Below are 18,737 nucleotides of genomic sequence, written 5' to 3'. Positions count from 1 at the left end.
AGCCTTACTCTCGGGTACGTGGGGTCCGGATCCCAGACGTGGGTCTCACGGTGGGTGGGCTTACTCCGAGGTTCAGATTCGCAGCATTCACACTTGGAAGGAGGCCCAGAGCTGCGGAGTTTTATAGTGCTCTTTATATGATCCGTCGGGACTTCTGCATTTAGGGTACATCTTGGCAGCGCTGCGCTTTAATTTCCGCAGATGGATCAAAGAAATCTCGAGGCGTCTCTTTGCAGGGGGTCCTTTAGAGCTGCCGTCGCAAACCTAGCGCCCCCCCTGCCCGCTGTCGCGGACTGAAGTTGTCGTCCCCAACATTTGGCGGGCGCCAGGTTGCCGACGGCCGGATTTCCCCGTGCTCTCTGACACCGCATCCCTTTCCCCTCAATTAAAGACGCCTTTAACCGATACAATCTGACTCCTCTTCCTTGGCAACCCCCTCCCCCCCCAACCTAAATCCTCTGCACCCCTCCAAAATAATGCCCATTTAAAGAGTTGGATGCCACCCGCACCGAAGGAGAGCGCCTGTTGATTTTATTTTTGTAAGAGTTACCTACCCACGCAACAATCTGATGTGCAGCCCGATCCGGTGTTTATTCGGAAGGAGGTCCCACTGAGTTAAAAGAGATTTCCAAGTGAAAAGGCGTAGCGTTATCTTTACTTGGCAGTAAAATTCACGTCACTCGGTGGAACCTCCGGGCAAACAGCAGGCTGCATATTCTGCTCTGAAGGGCTTGAATCTAAGTCCTGAGTAACACCGAGATCCTTACTATTGTTAGCTAGAAGTTGAGCCCCATTGAGTAGATTAATACTTATGATCAGGCTAGAAATCTACAAATTCAAATATTGAGATCTATGGAGGAAGGGCGGTATACAAATTTAAATAACAACATTTCAGGAAAACTGGGTAGTGGTTCTTTATTTTCTCTTCGCCTCCCTACTATTCATTCACCCCAACGGCCCTACGGTGCAGATTGCTATGTTTCTAATTAACCCCAATCCCGAATTCCCAAGACCAACGCCAGTATTCCTGCCTCCCCTTTGCTTTTGTGAAGGGGTGTCTGAAAAGCCATACACCAGAAAAGAGGGCTGTGTGTCTCTGTGTGTTAAGCTGTGAGCTCTTGCAGGACCAGTGGCTGAGTTAGGACTACGCAGGTCTCCTGGTCTACACAAATAAAGAATAAATACTGCCAGCAACTCAACAGCTCCCATCATGTGTGAGTGATACACGAGGGCCTTGGCTCCGTGGAAGAACATCTGCTATGCATGCAGAAGGCAGTCCCAGGTTCTATCCTCAGCATCTCCAGGGAGAGACCCCATCTGAAACCCTAAAGACCCACTGAAAAAAAATCTAGAAAAAAATCTAGATGGAGCAGTGGCCTGACACGGAGGAAGACAGATTCCTAGGTTCCTATCCTGTGTCTGTTTACTCCACAGCAAGTTTTGTGGACCTCAGTGGGGCTTAAAAGGTAAAGGGACCCCTGACCATTAGGTCCAGTCATGTCCGACTCTGGGGTTGTGGCGCTCATCTCGCTTTACTGGCTGAGGGAGCCGGCGTACAGCTTCCGGGTCATGTGGCCAGCATGACTAAGCCGCTTCTGGTGAACCAGAGCAGCGCACAGAAACACCGTTTACCTTCCCGCCAGAATGGTACCTATTTATCTACTTACACTTTGACGTGCTTTCGGACTGCTAGGTTGGCAAAAGCAGGGACCCAACAATGGGAGCTCACCCCGTTGTGGGGATTCGAACCACCGACCTTCTGATCGGCACGTCCTAGGCTCTGTGGTTTAACCCACAGCGCCACCCACGTCCCTATTCAGTGGGGCTTAGGTAAAGGTAAAGGTACCCCTGCCCGTACGGGCCAGTCTTGACAGACTCTGGGGTTGTGCGCCCATCTCACTTAAGAGGCCAGGGGCCAGCGCTGTCCGGAGACACTTCCGGGTCACGTGGCCAGCGTGACATCGCTGCTCTGGCGAGCCAGAGCCGCACACGGAAACGCCGTTTACCTTCCCGCTGGTAAGCGGTCCCTATTTATCTACTTGCACCCGGAGGTGCTTTCAAACTGCTAGGTTGGCAGGCGCTGGGACCGAGCAGCGGGAACACACCCCGCCGCAGGGATTCGAACCGCCGACCTTTTGATCGGCAAGTCCTAGGCGCTGAGGCTTTAACCCACAGTGCCACATCACTAAATAAAAAAATTTCCTTCCAGTAGCACCTTAAAGACCAACTAAGTCAGTTCTTGGTATGAGCTTTCGTGTGCATGCACACTTCTTCAGATAGTTGGTCTTTAAGGTGCTACTGGAAGGAATTTTTTTTGTTTTGACTATGGCAGACCAACACGGCTACCTATCTGTAACTCATCACTAAATAGGCATTGACTTGCGTGCACTCAGGAGTGCCATCTTGAATAAAATACTGGGGGGGGGGGCAAGGAAGCCCTGCCCCGCATAATTGATCATACGATGAGGTGCACACACACTATTTGGATGGCAATGTCCATTAATGGGGAGGGGGGAACTCAAAGATTTCATTGGGGGTGCCGAAGGGGCCTCTGCCCCTAGGACTTGGCTCCTATGGCAGTCCCAATGGTGCCAGGGGTTCTTGTCTCCAAGTAAGCACGTAAGGAGCTGGGCTGCAATCCTACAAATTTACTTAAGGGCAAACCCCCATTGCTCTTACTTTCAGGCAAACATGAACAGGATCGCTTTCTGGGGGGTTGTTTGGGGTGGACAGGCTTGCCCCGTTCGCTAGTAACGCGTTAAGGGTGTGCGCGTGTGTCCTTTCCACCCACGAGGACGGCTAAGTGTCTTTCCCTTGCCCTGATCCATCCCTTAAAGCGAGGGAAAGTTCCCCGAGACTAACTGCAGCCTGCTACTGCTCCGATCCTGAGCTTGTGGCGCTGTCCCGGGCTCCGCGTTTTGCAGGCAGCCGCCGTGTCAGATGGAGAGCTCTGAATAACAAAGACAAGTTTGAGAGCAGCCGCAGCCGCAGCAGCAGCAGAGCTGGCTGAGTGACGTCAGGGAACAATGCCTGTGCCAACAGCTTTCCCTCTTCGCCACACACGCACACACTCGCACAGCAGCTCCTCCTCGGTCACACAAACAGGGCTCTGCTCTCGGAGATGCAGATCCTTAAAGGGACACTGGCCCTTTATGCCCCTCGGCTCTCCAAAGAGGAGCTTTCTTTTTTTTGCAAGCTCTTCCCACCTCCTTCCTCTTTATTTAGTCAGCCAGTTCAGCCTGGCTGCTGCTCTTGCTTTTAATCTTTTGAATCGCCACCTCGCTTGCCACTAATAACGCAGGCGAAGTTGTGTGTTAAGTGGGGACATGTCCCCGACCCCCAAAGGAAAATACAGTGCGATATTGTTTTCGTCTGGGGGGTGTGTGTGTGTGTGTAGACAGCTGCTTTTTCATATGCCTAGTTAAGATGCTGTATTAAGACATAATTACAGATTGGCTGTTTTCACCATTAAAGAGATATTTAAAAGTTCTCAGTCCTGCAACTTTCCCCAGACGTGATGGCTGAGCTTTAGAGAGTAAACTCTTTCCAAAGAACTTGGTGAGCATAAAAGTAATTCTTAAGTAATTGATTTCCAGAGGGCCAGCCCTGTCAGTCTCTCTCAACAAAAGCAACACAGAGTCTTGTGAGACCTTAAAAGACTTAGCAAATGTTATTCTGACATAAAGCTTTCAGGGACTGGAGTCCACTAGTCCACAAGAATTTAGGCAGTAATAACATTTGCTACTCTTTAAGGAGCCACAGAACTCTTGCCTTTGCCAACTAATTAAGTAATTAATTGTTTAATTAAAAAGTAGCCTGAAACCAAATAATTAGCTGGGTAAGGTAAAGGTAAAGGTACCCCTGCCCGTATGGGCCAGTCTTGACAGACTCTGGGGTTGTGCGCCCATCTCACTCAAGAGGCCAGGGGCCAGCGCTGTCCGGAGACACTTCCGGGTCACGTGGCCAGCATGACATCGCTGCTCTGGCGAGCCAGAGCTGCACACGGAAACACCGTTTACCTTCCCGCTGGTAAGCGGTCCCTATTTATCTACTTGCACCCGGAGGTGCTTTCGAACTGCTAGGTTGGCAGGCGCTGGGACCGAGCAGTGGGAGCGCACCCCGCCGCAGGGATTCGAACCACCGACCTTTCGATCGGCAAGTCCTAGGTGCTGAGGCTTTAACCCACAGCGCCACCTGCGTCCCTTAATTAGCTGGGTACTTCAAATTAATATGTGACACCTGCCCCCACTGCTCATTTTGATAAACTGCTTTGAGGTTTTATTGCAATTGTAGAGTCACAAAATTGTAGAGTTGGAAGGGACCCAGAGGGTCATCTAGTCCAACCCCCTGCAATAGGAATCTAAATATCTTTTGTCAAATAAATAAAATTGAATAAAGTTTGGACCTCATCACCCCTTTACAGCTGGCAGTGTACAAAGATGACAGAAGCCACAATGGGCAGAATCTATTATTATTATTATTATTATTATTATTATTATTATTATTATTATTATTATTATTTACTATGATCTCCTTTTGATGATTAAGTGAAAAGGTGGAATCTAAATGTATTAAATAAATAAATGAAACCTCCCTGTTAGGGTCCGAACTCTAGAGCAGCCTCCCCCAACATGAATGACCTCCAGCTCTTTTGCACTACAGCTCCTATACCCCCTAGTCATGGGACACACTGGCTGGAGCTGATGGGAGTTGTAGTCTAAAAAAACAGGTTGGGAAAGGCTGCTTTAGAGCTATGTAATGATGACTCCCTGGTCTGCAACTCTTCTGAACAGGCCTTCCAAACATCCCTTGCCTACTCACTTCCTGCCAGCAATGCAAAACCTCTCCTGGCCCCTAGACCTTGTGTTGCATTTTTTGACCGAGTCCTGCTTTCAACTGGGCGCCACCTTTCCTCAGCACCATGCTTCCACCACCAATTGTCCTCAGAGCCACCCTGTCTCTGAAGCAGCCCATCCGGACTTTCCTTTCCCTCCACACATAACATAGACTCAGGGGTAGACTTTGGACTTTCAAATTTCAGCGGCGCCCTGTGCAACTTTTTGGTGCCCCCTGCCTCTTGCACTTCATTCTGCATCACTGTTGTGACGTCAGCACCCAGTGTTGCCAAACTAGTTGTGCTGACAATTTTCAGTATGTGGCTGTTTTAAATTGTTCTTAATGTTTTGCTTTGTTGTTTTTTTAAAAAAAACATTTTTACTTATTTTATTTTTACTTGTATTGTTTTGCTGTTGTTTGTCTGCCTGGGCTCCCTGCAAAGGGTGGGATGGAAATTTAATAAGTAAAGAATAAAGCCCTATCCTGGTCTCAAGTGCTATGAGAATTCTTCATTCATTCATTAGCATCCATTCTCTTCCTTCCTCAGTTTCCTCCTTTTGCCCTCTACTGGCTCCTTCTTTTAAAGCACTCTCAGCAAAACACCTTCTGGAGTCCTCTTCATAGGTGCTGCCACCTGTGGAGAGGAGGTGCCTCCTGCTTCTGGTGAACAAAGCCAGTGGATTGCAATGGGGAGGAGAAGCAGCCACCATCGCTGCCTTCCAAACATGTTCGAGGAAACTTTTGCCCAATGTAAGCAGCGGGCAGAAAACCAATGTCTAATATAAGCAATGCACAGTTGGTAACCCTTTTACCATCTACGAAAGACCTATTCTTTTCCTCAGATATAATCAGTTTTTAATGGTAAATGCAAATGGCATTGTGTGCCATATTACCATTTTCAAAGCATTTGAGCGCAGTGCCGCAAGTTTACAAGGTGATTATTTACCGTAATGAGCATAGTGCTTAGCAACAAGTTCCAATCTAAGAACAAAACTGATACGGTTAAGTGCCTATTTCCCCCTACCCATCATGTTTCACCTCCAGCATGAAGCACTATTGTTGATTAGCGTGGCAGCCTATGCGCCCTGCTGCTGGGGTACACAGATCTCTTATGGCACAGATAGATGTAACTCTTATTCTGGGTTAATCTGGAATGACTATCTTGATTATTTTTCCTCACCTTACTCATATGACCTAGCACAGTGGTTTTCAAACTGTGCTCCTGGGAGCCCTTGGGTTTCTCAAAAGTTAATCAGGGGTTCCTCAAAGAGAAGATCAGGGATGGTGGTGATTGGATTGACTGACTGATTACTAGTTCCATCCAGCGTGAATTACCTACAATTCTTAATAGGATTCTGGGCACGGTATGTTCTATGTTGGTCCCTAGCTAACTGTGCATGCTATATACCATTTAATGATGATAATAATAAGGATTGATTTGAATAAATCAGGCCAGTCATTTTAGTGAAATGGCCTATTGGTATATTCAAAAAATTTTAAGCACTAGTTAAATGAGCAAGTTTTGATCATTTTCCTCCCTAGTATAGTTCTTTATAACACTGTTACAGAAGTCTAGTTAGTTGGAGGTGTCAATCTCTAATTTTAGGTGATTTGTCACCTGTCTTTTTATCCATTTAATAAATTAACTGATTTAATTTAAATAAATCTGCATATTAAGAAAACTTCAACATAAATGCCCTATTGAGATATTTGAGGAAGTGTGAAACAATGTACAATTAGGCTAATTAATGCTGCTACTCATTGTTAAAAGGAATTTTCAAAGTATTTTGTTCCCTATTGAAAAAACACACCAGAATCACAACAGCCTCCAAAATGACTATTAATCTCAGCTCCATTAGTTCATACTGAAAGAATTGCACTGGCTGCCAGGTGCTGTTTTTGCGGATAAAGCTTTATACATTTTTGGACCAGGATATCTGAAATATCATCTCATCTCTTATATACCCAAATTGATCACTGCACTTCAGGTGTGGGCCTTCTGCATATACCATCTTATCAGGAAGGCTGTTCCACACAAGGGAGGAATTGGGCCTTTAGTGGTGGCACCTATCCTTCCATTAAACCTCTCGCAGAAGGGGCAACAAGAGAAGGGCTTCAGATGATGAATCCAGGGTCCAGATATATTCAGTCTGCAAAAGGTGTTCCATTAGATGCTGGGGTCCTGAGCCCAGGTTAAAACCAACATTTGTAAATAGGTTCGGAAACATGGGCAGCCAGCACAATTACGCTAGAACTGGTGTTAGTCAAGCCATTAATTGATCAGAACTTTAGAGGTACAATCATGCTGGGCTCACACACTGAATGGAGTGTATGCTGCTGTCCTACATAAATCAGTCAAGATGCAGGGGCATTGTACTGGCAGGGCCATCTCCTCACTGCTAAGTGGAGCAATACCCACCAAAGTACTCATTATGTGGCAGGCTTTGCTGTGCCTCCCTTACAGATACAGTGGTATCTTGGTTCTTCCTGCACTCAACTGGAAGCCGTGTCGGACATTTGGCTTCCAAAAAACGTTCTCAAAACGGAACACTCACTTCTGGGTTTGTGGTATTCGGGAGTCAATTTGTTCAGGAGCCAAGCCGTTTGACTACCAAGGTACCACTGTACTCCTAGGTTCATTCTCACACAGGAGAAATCTACTCTCAGGCAGAGAAGGTGTACACCCACGTTCAGAAGTATGAGGGAGCATGAGCTTGCAGAGGTTTGTAGGTGAAGTGTGCAACCTCAACCTTGGAATGAAGAGCCAAATGCTCCATGACTGCTTCATAGCTGAGAACGGGGAGGGGAGGACTATGAGGTAGTTCCACACTATACAAGATTTCACTTCATCTGCTAATAAGGATGCCCAGGTTGAAGACGAGAGGGTTCTTGTACCTTTAACAGTTGTGTAGGAGAAAGAGGATGATAGGAAAGGAGGGAAGCAAAACTTTGCTCACTGCCAAGAGCTCAGAAATAAATCCTATGCTTACTTAATCTAACGGTTTTTTCCTCCCTGGATTCAAACATGAATATACAAGTACCGTATTTTTCACTCTATAGGACGCACCGGACGATAAGACGCAACTAGTTTTGGCGGGAGGAAACAAGAAGAAGAAAAAATTCTGAACCCCAGATGCCAGAACAGCAAGAGGGATCTGGCTTCTGGGATAGCCTCTTGCTGTTCTGGCTTTGGGGACAGCCTGTGAAGCCTCCGCAGGGCAGCAGGGTGCCTTCACCCCACTGCCCTGCGGAGGCTTTGCACTGCCATCCCCAAGCTAGAACAGCGAGATGGAGTGCTGCGCAGTGCTCCGTCTCCCTGTTCTGGCTTTGGGCTTAGCCGCGCAGCCTGCATTCACTCCATAAGACGCACACATACTTTCCCTTACTTTTTAGAAGGGAAAAAGTGTGTCCTATAGAGCGGAAAATACGGTATATGGGTGGCCAGGTGCGAAGGAGGGCAGGGCTCCTGCACCTTCCACAGTTGTCAAGAAGATGAGAAGTCAGCTGAAATTCCTTCTTTGCTGCAGTTATTAAAAGTGCAGGAGCCCTGTCGTCTTTTGAATTCAACCACCTTACTACTGGTTAAAGTTTGCAATCCTACTCCTATGCTGGATGGTTCTGCAAAGTTTGTAACCTAGTGACAGCATGCCAGTAATTTATGGATAGACCATATCTGATTCAGGTTCTCCATCAATGTTTTCAAGAGGCCCCGGGAGTGCTGGGATAACACTATCACAGCAGCCAGATCTTACTGAAGTATAGTGGCTCCTTCCCTTTTATTTTTACACTTCATTGCCCTTCCTTTGAGATGAATATAAACCCCAATAATTTTACCCAGCAGTCCAGAGATTAAAAAGATGGATACTGTTTAGTCAACGTGAGCTATAAATCACTGCCTTTGGTGCCCATTATTAAAGCGTGGGATGAATAAACCCAGCCTTCTTAAGTAAGTGATGATGACATTGTACCCATGCAGTCATTTCATTATAATAACACAGATGATATGCCATTAGCATCTCACCTTAATAGCATATTAATTTGCAATTAATTTTCTTTTCTTATTGAACAATCAACTTGCTAACGAGTCACAACTTTAAGGGAATGGCTCAACAATTCTGCAAAGACTTCAACTGGGGAACTTGCTGGTCTGGTAAGTAAATGGTCGTTTCTTAGATGTGTTTATAAGACTAGATGGCACACTTTCACTTGGTATTTAGTAGGGATGGGTGACTCTGTCCATTTTGGTATCTTTCTGTTTCTCAGTTTTCCAGGCCTAGGTTCAGTTTGCCACATTTCCACATCATTTATGATTTTTTCTTTTTGAAATCCTTATGAAAATTCAACTGCATTTTAGTATACCGTAAGTATCTTCTAATTTACACATTTTATATGCAATTTTGCCTAGTAAGCATTAGGAGAAATTGCTTTACGCAAATATGTGTAACATTCTGGAATGTTAGTTTGTTAATATATGCATTGTTATGAACACGTTGCCTCAGTAATCACATTTTTCTATACTCTACGTGGCTGGAAAACAGCTCTGCAAAATTTGGAGATGTGCAGATTTTGATGGATGGATATGGGGTTGCTGTTGTTCCCCTCATATTCTTTTGGAAAGTACAAATTAGGTAGTTTGCTTTTAAATACGCACTGCATCGAATTACTCCCCTATCCCCAGTACATAGTCTAGGAAAAGTTAATCATGAATGGCTGCAATCATTTGTACACTTACTCAGGCTCAAGTCCCAATGAAAGTGTAAGAATTGCCATGCTGAATCACACCAAGGAATCATCCAGTCCTTCACTCTGTATCTGACAGTAGCCAGCAAGGTGTGTCTTGGTGTTCATAAGCAGATCATGAAGCTGGTGGTCTTTGTGCCTGGAGGTTCCATTTAGCTATCCTGGCTAGCAGCTATTGACTCCATACCCATTCCTTTGAAAAACAAAAACAAAAATGTAGGTTATTGGTTATCCTCATATCTTGTGGCAGTATATTCTGTAAGTTAGGAATCCCATGTTAATTAAATCTCATTCCACAGTCTTCAATGGGAGGCACAACACAAACTTAAGCATATCTACTCAGAAGTGAGTTGCCCTCAGCTGGACTGTGCCTAGAATTTAAAGATGATAAGGGCAATGAAGCTGAATGTTGGAAAACGCAGGACAGAAAAAAGGAGGCATTTCCTCTCTCAGTACAATGGGATTTCATATGTCGTGATGACCACCAATTTGGAAAGTTTTAAAAGAGGATTTGACAAATTCATTGATGGTAAGGCTATCAATAACTACTAGGCATGATGGCTCGGCTCTGCTTCCATGGTCAGTGGCAGTCTCTTTCTGACTACCAGTTTCTCTTTATCTGATACAGCATGGCTCTTGTGTTCTCAAGGCAAAGCAAACATTTTATTGTTTATTTTATTGCCTGTCTTGATTCTCATTCTGAGTAGTATGAAGCAGCTGAGTCTACCCACCATTTTAATATTCCATAATGCATGTGATACAGTGTTGCTTTGGTGCATTGTGGGAAATTAAAATGGTGGCTCAAAGCAGCCACGTGGTGCTGCTGTAAGAGCTGTTGACGCCTGCTGCTGTCCAATGGTGGTAAGTTAACCCACCAGGGCTCAGTGATGGAGAAGACAGCTCCCTAGAAGACCCCTTACCCCTGACTACCCCCTTCCCTTCCCCTCAAACCTAGATCCAGCCTTGTTTATATTGGAGCAGCAGATGATAGCCACAAGGGATAATAAAACCTGTAACCAGGGACAGACACATCAGAACAGCTTTCCTGAAACAACACTTTTAGGAAAAGGGGCAATTTAGGAGTCAATGTAGTTGCAAAGGCAAATCAAAGGTTTTCCCTTGCAAGGAGAATCCTTGCTAGGCCAGATCAACTGGCTTTTACAAGGATCAGAGGTGATCTCCGCAAACCAATCCTGTCTGAAAGATTGTAACTGATAGCAGTGTCTGCAGCCAGCCTTTAGCCAGTGTGCAGGCTTCAAATGCACCGCACTACTAGTGGTTCAGTAGTGTTCTGTCGGTGTGGTACGACTGAGGCCCTCTTGAGTAAGCAGAGACAGACAACGGTGCCAAATCAAGCTGCACTCTGCGGTGGGTCTAGCCACAAGGGGACCCGGCTGATTCTGCTAAACTCATTTCTCTCATATAACAGAAGACAGATTGGAATCCTTCTCCCTAGAGAACGGTGCGTTAAACCAGAGCTTCCCTTTAACCCCTCCCCTCGGCCAGCCACCCCCTCTAACCAGCTGCAGTCTTAAGTTATTTGTTTGGCTGTGCACACTCTCATTATAATGAATTCTGGGCTTGTAGTTACAGTGAGTAAAGTCAACTGCACAATATTCTAGCTTTGGCGCAATGGCTATTGCTGCAAGCCGACAAACATTTGCTAGGAAGTGAGTCTCACTGCATTCAGTAGTGGAACTTATGGAAGAGTAGCCATGCTCAGGATCACATGTCAACCATTCCTGAGGACACCCTCACCAAGACTTGAGGAGGATACTAATTTCTTGGCACTCATGTCCATAGATGCTAATTTTCCCTGCATGCTTGACTGCATTACAAGTATACTTGGGTAGGGATGGGGGAGAAAGTTGATTCTGTTCACATTTAAAGGTGTAGCTCATGCTTTCCAAAATAGTATGTGCAATGAAACACAGCCATCCTTTGAAATGTGCACATCTCTAAATTCTGTAGTTCTTTGGTCAAGTAATGTGCATAAAAATGCATATACAAGGGTAAAGAGTGCACAACAATGTACATATTAATGACAATAACCTGCATTACATTATGGGAAATTGCTTTGCAAAAATTATGTATAATGGGCAAAATTAATTGCATACAAAAATGTGTATTTTAGGAGATATTGGCACTATAATGCTGGTGAATTTTTATGAGGATTTTATAATAATGATATAATGATAACTTAAAATTCACAGGGGGCAGGTGAAGATCTCAAGGGCACTGCTGCACCCATGACTGCCAGTTATGATTACACACACACACACGCCCATCTGACTGGGTGAGCCCTGCCCTAATATCTGGTATCTGACCCTGGAAAATCATTGTTTTTATTTTGTCTTTTGAAAAGATTTTTGGGGTGCCTTTTTAAAGCTTCAGCTCATCATCATTTGGGTGTAATCTTCGACACCTCCCTTTCCATGGAGGCGCAGACTGCAGCTATAACAAAGGCAGCATTTTTTCATCTCCGCCAAGCTAAGCAGTTGGCTTCTTACCTCTCTCGCCCTGACCTAGCCACTGTGATCCACGCGACGGTCACCTCCAGACTGGATTATTGTAACTACGTGGGGCTGCCCTTAAGACTGACCCAGAAACTCCAGCGGGTGCAGAATGCCGCAGCAAGACTCCTTACGGGGTCCTCGCTGCAAGATCACATTCACCTGGTGCTATACCAGCTGCACCGGCTCCCGGTGGAGTACAGTATCAGGTTTAAGGTACTGGTTTTAACCTTTAAAGCCCTATACGGCCTAGGACACTCGTACATATGGGGCCTCCTCTCCTGGTATGTCCCACAGAGGAATTTACAATCTTCAAACAAAAACATCTTGGAGGTCCCAGGCCACAGAGAGGTTAGGCTGGCCTCAACTAGAGCCAGGGCTTTTTCGGCTGTGGCTCCGATCTGGTGGAACGCTCTGCCACAAGAGACTAGGGCCCTGCAGGACTTGACATCTTTCTGCAGGGCCTGCAAGACAGAGCTGTTCCACCAGGCCTTTGGCCAGGGCACAGCCTGACTCCCTCCTTTGGCAATCTTCACAGAACTCTAGCCCAATGGTTGCCATCAATCTGATTTGAATTAATTTTATAACGAAATGATTTTAGAATGTTGTATTATTTTATTGTTGTTAGCCGCCCTGAGCCCGGCTTCGGCTGGGGAGGGCGGGATATAAATAAAAAATTATTATCATCATCATCATCATCATCATCATTTCAGATTTCAGTCTTCTCCCTCTTCCTCTCCTGCATGTGTATGGCTGTAAAGGTATACATGCAGATACAAAATGCTAGGGCACCGCTTCCTTTCCTCCAACCCCCCCCCCCCAATAAGTGCTTATCCAATCATTAAACATTGCAGTAAATGAACATGAACAGCAGGCAGAAAAGCTTCAGCAACGTGTAACAGTGGGAGGAAGGGAGCTCAGCCTGTGATCCTTGGTGTAAGAATACAGGCACATCCCTATTCCCATCTGTTAAATGTGGGAGGGCATGTATGTAACATTAAGCAACAGTTCAGGACAAAAAGAACAGGCAAGTATCTGTTACATTTACAGGAGAACTTTCAGAGCCTGATTAACCTAATCTGAAAATACGCTTTGTTAACAAGCCTGTTCTTGTGCACACACCAAAGTGTCAGGTGAGCTTTAGTGACCTCAAGAGTCAGAATTTTCCTTTTAATCTCTCCCAAATTATGCAATCCAAGCCTACATGTGACACCAAACCAAGCAGGCCCAGCCCAATCTGGCATGTGATTATTAAGAGGACAGACAGTGGAAGTGAATTACAGATAAAGAAGCCTTGTGGTAAAGATCATCTCATTCCAGATAACTACACACACACATACACACATCATGATTCAGCAGCAGCAAGAAAGCCAAGGAAAATATTAGAACAATTTGACATGTTTCTTTTTATTGAACTACAGATTTAGTTCACAATGAAGGTGTCTGTGGCTATGTTTTCAAATGCATGCCACAATAAGCATCATGATTCAATTACTTTTTAGATTAAATAACGGTCTAAAATATGAATAAACTAAGGTTGCCATTTTTTCCTGAGAATACCCCTGTGTATTTTAATAGATATAGAGCAGTCAGAAGCTCCACAGGTGAAGCACTTCTTATCCCTGCATCTTTCTTATGGAGGAAAGACATATCTGTTTAATTTCTGCTGATCATGCGGCTTTTAAAAGCACAAGGTCCCTGCCAGGAGTAACGTGAGACAGTGTGGTGTATTACTTAGAACAGGAGTCTCTAACATTTTCAGAACCAGCACCCACTTTTAACCCAAACATGTATTTGGGGACCCATTTATTAATCCTTTAACATAGATTTGCATGTGGGAGAGCAGTGGAATAAATGGATGCGCCCCAGACAGGTCTTGCCTTCCTCCATGTTCCTCCTTACTTGCCTTCTTTCTATCTAAAACCCTCCAAATATTGCAGTATTTCCTTATAAGGCAGTTGCTCCATCTCCTCAGCCATGTTGGTTAACCTTTTCTGGACCTGTTTCAGCCCCACAATATCCTTTCTCAGGTGAGGCAACCAGACCTGAACACAGTATTCAAAGTGTGGTCTCACCATTGATTTGTATAATGGGATTATGTTATTGGCAGTTTTCTTTTCAAACCCTTTCTTGCTGCTCCCTAACAGGAAATTAGTTTTTGTCCTAGCATCTGCACACTGCGTTGACATTTTCATCGAGCTATCCACCATGACCCCAAGATCTTTGTCCTGGTCAGTTCATAACCTATGAAGTTAGGAATCGTTTTTGCCTCAATGCCCATCACTTTGGACTTGCTCACCCTGAATTTCATTTGCCATTTTGCTACCCATTCTCCCACTTTGGAGAGGTTCTTTTGGAGTTCCTTGCAATCCCACACCTTCAATTCAGAGTAACTTTTGATATACTAACATATATATATATGGGGCAACCATTTGGCTTGATAAAGTTGATTACAATTATTCTAATTGGGTGAGGTTTTTAAATAAAAGATAAGCACTTTGATTCCCCCCCCCCAACCAATTCATATTATTCTAAATTATTATGATTATCATGGGTTGCTACTTCTGATTTCTCCACTGTCTGCCAACAACAACAAAAATCCAGCTATTTTAAATAATGTTGCTTTATTGTTGGGAATATTTTTGAATTACATATGCATATGCCAAAAACCCCATGTTCGTGACCACTGAATAAGACCTTTTGATCAAGACACATTTTGTTTTTTAAAAAATAATCTATGGGGGTTTTATGTTTATATTTGTATTATATTTTTTTTTATATAATATTTTTTTATTGAGTTTATGAAATACAGAAAAAAAAGAATAAAGGATAGATATAAGAAAATAGAATAGAAGAATAACAAATTTCCATGTTCTTTTTTCCATCAAATCTAAAGGACTTCCCCGCATCCTCCAAACCCTGCATTCTCTGTAATATAAAGCATCAGCAATTTGTTAACTTATTTCAAAGCTTATTGTATCTTCCATTTTATCATGTTACCTAATTTCAAATATACTGTAACTCAATTCTTGTACGTTTTATATTAAACACAATAAAGTTGTTTCATTATTTTACCTCTAAATTCTTGTGTCTTAATTTCCATTTCATTAACTTACATTTGCTGAAGCTAGAGTTTCCTAAAAGGTGCATTTTTTTTAACATTCATACAGCTTATAGTGTTTTTTCAAATAGTCCTTAAACTTTTTCCAGTCTTATATTATAAATCTTTGTTTTCATATTGGCAGCACAGCATTTCATTTTTTTCTGATCCCAGTTTGCTTCTTATCGCTATGTTTTGCTTAACCAGTTTTGCTTAATTCATGGTTATTGGGCATAAATTCATCCCAGCAAATCAGCTGTGGGTGAAGCCAGGCACAAAGGACCATTGTACCAATGTATTTGATACCCAACTCATGATGAGGGTTGATTTTTCTTATTATCTGCGAGGCCAATCTATGTTAGCAAATTGCCAACGGGGTGAGTGCTTTAAATATTATTTATGAAAGGACATGTTCAATCCCCTCCCTGCCATAAAGTTTACTAAAGGATTATTAGGACTCTATTGTAGCTGGTAATTGTGTAGGCACACATGATAATTGCATGTATTTGCACTAATTATGTAAATGCACAATAATTACTTAAGGGCTTTCCATGGTAGATTTCTGGAATATGTATGGATTTGTCACTGGAGCGGAGGGGATTGTCATGGAACACTGGCAAAAAAAAATAAACCAAAAAAATGGGATGAGGGATGGGTGGACATTTAAGATGTTAAAACAGTTTTAAATAGATAGCGCTGTACTAATGAAACATTTCGCTCTGTAGTAGATACAGACTACCCAATTCTGTTACTCTAGAAAGTTGACTACAGTTTTCCACTAAGGCTAATTCACATGTCTGCCACTTTTGAATCTTATCAGGCTCCATGTGGTTTGATTTCATTCTGGCCTGTTTCATCCCAGCTACTGACAATGATTTATTTTTTTCACTGCCACTTTAAAAATCATAATTATTGCTTACTACATGCCATTGCTGAGGCTCTGCTACACAGCCATAGCTGAGTCTAGAGTTGGTGCAGTGCCGGGGCTAAGAGAGGTCTGTGGTGCAAACCTTGCCACGCACTAGCTGCTGATGGTACAGTGGTGCCTCGGGTTACATATGCTTCAGGTTACATACTCTTCAGGTTACAGACTCCCCTAACCCAAAACTAGTGCTTCAGATTAAGAACTTTGCTTCAGGATGAGAACAGAAATCGGGCTCCGGCGGCACGGCAGCAGCAGGAGACCCCATTAGCTAACATGGTGCTTCAGGTTAAGAACAGTTTCAGGTTAAGTACGGACCTCCAGAATGAATTAAGTACTTAACCTGAGGTACCACTGTATATCTTAGATATGGGGACAGTAATGGTGACCTACTTTACAAGGTTGTTGTGAAGATGGCTGAGATAATGTATGCGAAGTGCTTTGAACACTAAAAATGCTATGTAAACAACAGTGTCATTGAGATCAGGCGCTAGAAGGGAAATTTCCTGGAAGATGGTGCTTCTCTTTACGCTGGGGCCACTGTTCTTTTAGCACCCAGACAACACACCTATATTGTATGGAAGAAAAGTGCAAAAGATGGGGATGGGGCAGAGCACACCACTCTGGCTACGACAACATGCTAAGTCAAGCCTTAGCTTAGTAGCCACACTACACTGACCTAAAAAGCCCAGGGGGGTGCAAAGTGGCTGTCATCTCCACCTTAGGAACCAGTATGTTTCCGTGTTTGCACTTAACCATGGCTTGGTTTAGTGGGATGTGCCAACACAGCCACAGAGTTCAGTTAGTTCTCTAGTTTTCTAAGGATAGTGACTAGAGTGCAAGTGACAAAAAAGTATTTTGCTACCAACCTTTTACCACTCAGTTGGGCTCATCCAGACTTGGGCTTGAGCCCTGTGCCCCACCACTTTCCCTAGGAAAACCCACTCTTTAGCAACAAATCGGGAGCAAACGTCAGTCCAGAGAAAACCCAATTGATGTTTGCTCCGAATCAGTGGTTACGATTGGGTTTCCCCAGGGGAAAGTGGCAGGGCAAGGGCAAGTATGGAAGAGGCCAAGTACCAGCTAGCATGTACAGTGGACCCTTGAGTTACATACCGTTCTGGATACGTACCGGTAACTTTCGGGTTGCGAACGTAGCAAACCCAGAAGTGTATACCAGTGGTGTACGTGGGGGGTGCAGGGGGGGCCGGCCGCACCGGCCGCAACATCTGGGGGGGCGCACTCACAGCTCTCTGCCCCTACCGGGTTAGGGGGCGCAAATTACTTGCCTTGCCCCGGGTGCTGACAACCCACGCTACGCCACTGGTGTATATTTCCGGGTTTCGCCCCACACGCATGCGCAGAACGCTCTATCATGCCATGCATGTGCACAGAAGCGACGCCTCCAGTTACGGACTTTTCAGGTTAAGTACAGACCCCTGGAACAAATTTAATTCATATACGGAGGGTCCACTGTATAGCTTTTCTAGGCAGTAAAAGTCTTATTATGCTCTGGCCTGCAGAGGGAGTTGGTGGAACCTCCAGAACAGGCTTCCTCAACCTCAGCCCTCCAGATGTTTTGAGACTACAATTCCCATTATCCCTGCCCACTGATCCTGCTAGCTAGGGATCATGGGAGTTGTAGGCCAAAAACATCCAGAGGGCCGAGTTTGAGGGAGCCTGCCCCAGAAGCTTGCACTGATCAATTTGCAAAATATTGTGCAGAGATGGTTGTATTTCCCTGCTGCCTTCTTAGGGAAAGCTGGTGCTTCCCCTCAACCTATGCAGAAAGAGAATTGGAGCAGAAAGACCAAGGAGAAATTTTACATTTCGTTTTCTTCCTTAAGAACTGCCATAACACATAAATAAGTGAAATCAAATCATAATAACTCTTTCACTGAATTTTTTTTTTAGTTACGCTGAAACAAGGTAACAAACCAAACCAAACATTATTTTGGGAGCTGCATTGTAACATAGGAAACCATTTTATTTCTTGCTATTTTTGATGCTATTGCTTCTTGCAATAGCAAGAATAAAAAGAAAGAAAACCAGGCAGCTCCCTTGAGGGTAATTGATGACTTCCTGAGTTTTTGCACCACTTCTCCACTCCGCCTTCTCTAGAATTCTTTTGAGGGAGCTTTCTTTTTTAAAGCTGTCACATGGTATATGTGGAACAACATATCCAACAAACATAGATGAGGCTATTAAATGAATACTGTAGATATTTGTTTTAAAAAATAAAATAAAATAAAAATATTTTAATCCTCTTCTGAAATAAGAGGCAAGGGTCATATTCCAACAACATAGTGGAGATGGATGTAACATTTGTAGAGCATTTGGGGTGATTTGAAAATGTTTTCATTGGTAAATGTACGTGCAACTTATATTATTAGTAGTAGCAATACAATGGAGCAGGCAAACCTGTCTAAAACATTGGGTGAGGAAGGATAATAGCCAACATAGCATTCAACTTGTTAAAATGGAAGTGTGAAGACAGCTATATATTCCACTGCATTCTGAGGAATTTGTTTCCTGGGCAAAGAAAGTGTGTTCAAGCCATTTCCATCCCATTTAGAAATTTGTACCTTCTTCACCCGAAGCTTGTAATGAAAACTGTAGAGCCAGA

General features: G+C 44.0%; 1 protein-coding gene across 1 annotated transcript in view; it reads right to left on the bottom strand.

The window, feature by feature from the left end:
* The window catches only part of ZMIZ1 (zinc finger MIZ-type containing 1), a 377,100-nt gene extending 367,341 nt beyond the window's left edge, over positions 1–9,759 (bottom strand). The window contains exon 1 of the mRNA XM_083738291.1: positions 9,569–9,759. The gene's annotated coding sequence lies outside the window, so the exon portion shown is untranslated. The remainder of the gene's footprint in view (positions 1–9,568) is intronic.
* Positions 9,760–18,737: the final 8,978 nt, after the last annotated feature.

This window comes from Podarcis gaigeae, assembly GCF_964106915.1.
Source record: "Podarcis gaigeae genome assembly, chromosome: 5".
Classification (NCBI taxonomy): domain Eukaryota; kingdom Metazoa; phylum Chordata; class Lepidosauria; order Squamata; family Lacertidae; genus Podarcis; species Podarcis gaigeae.
Note: the sequence above shows the minus strand (reverse complement) of the source record. Positions and strands in the feature narration are given on the sequence as shown.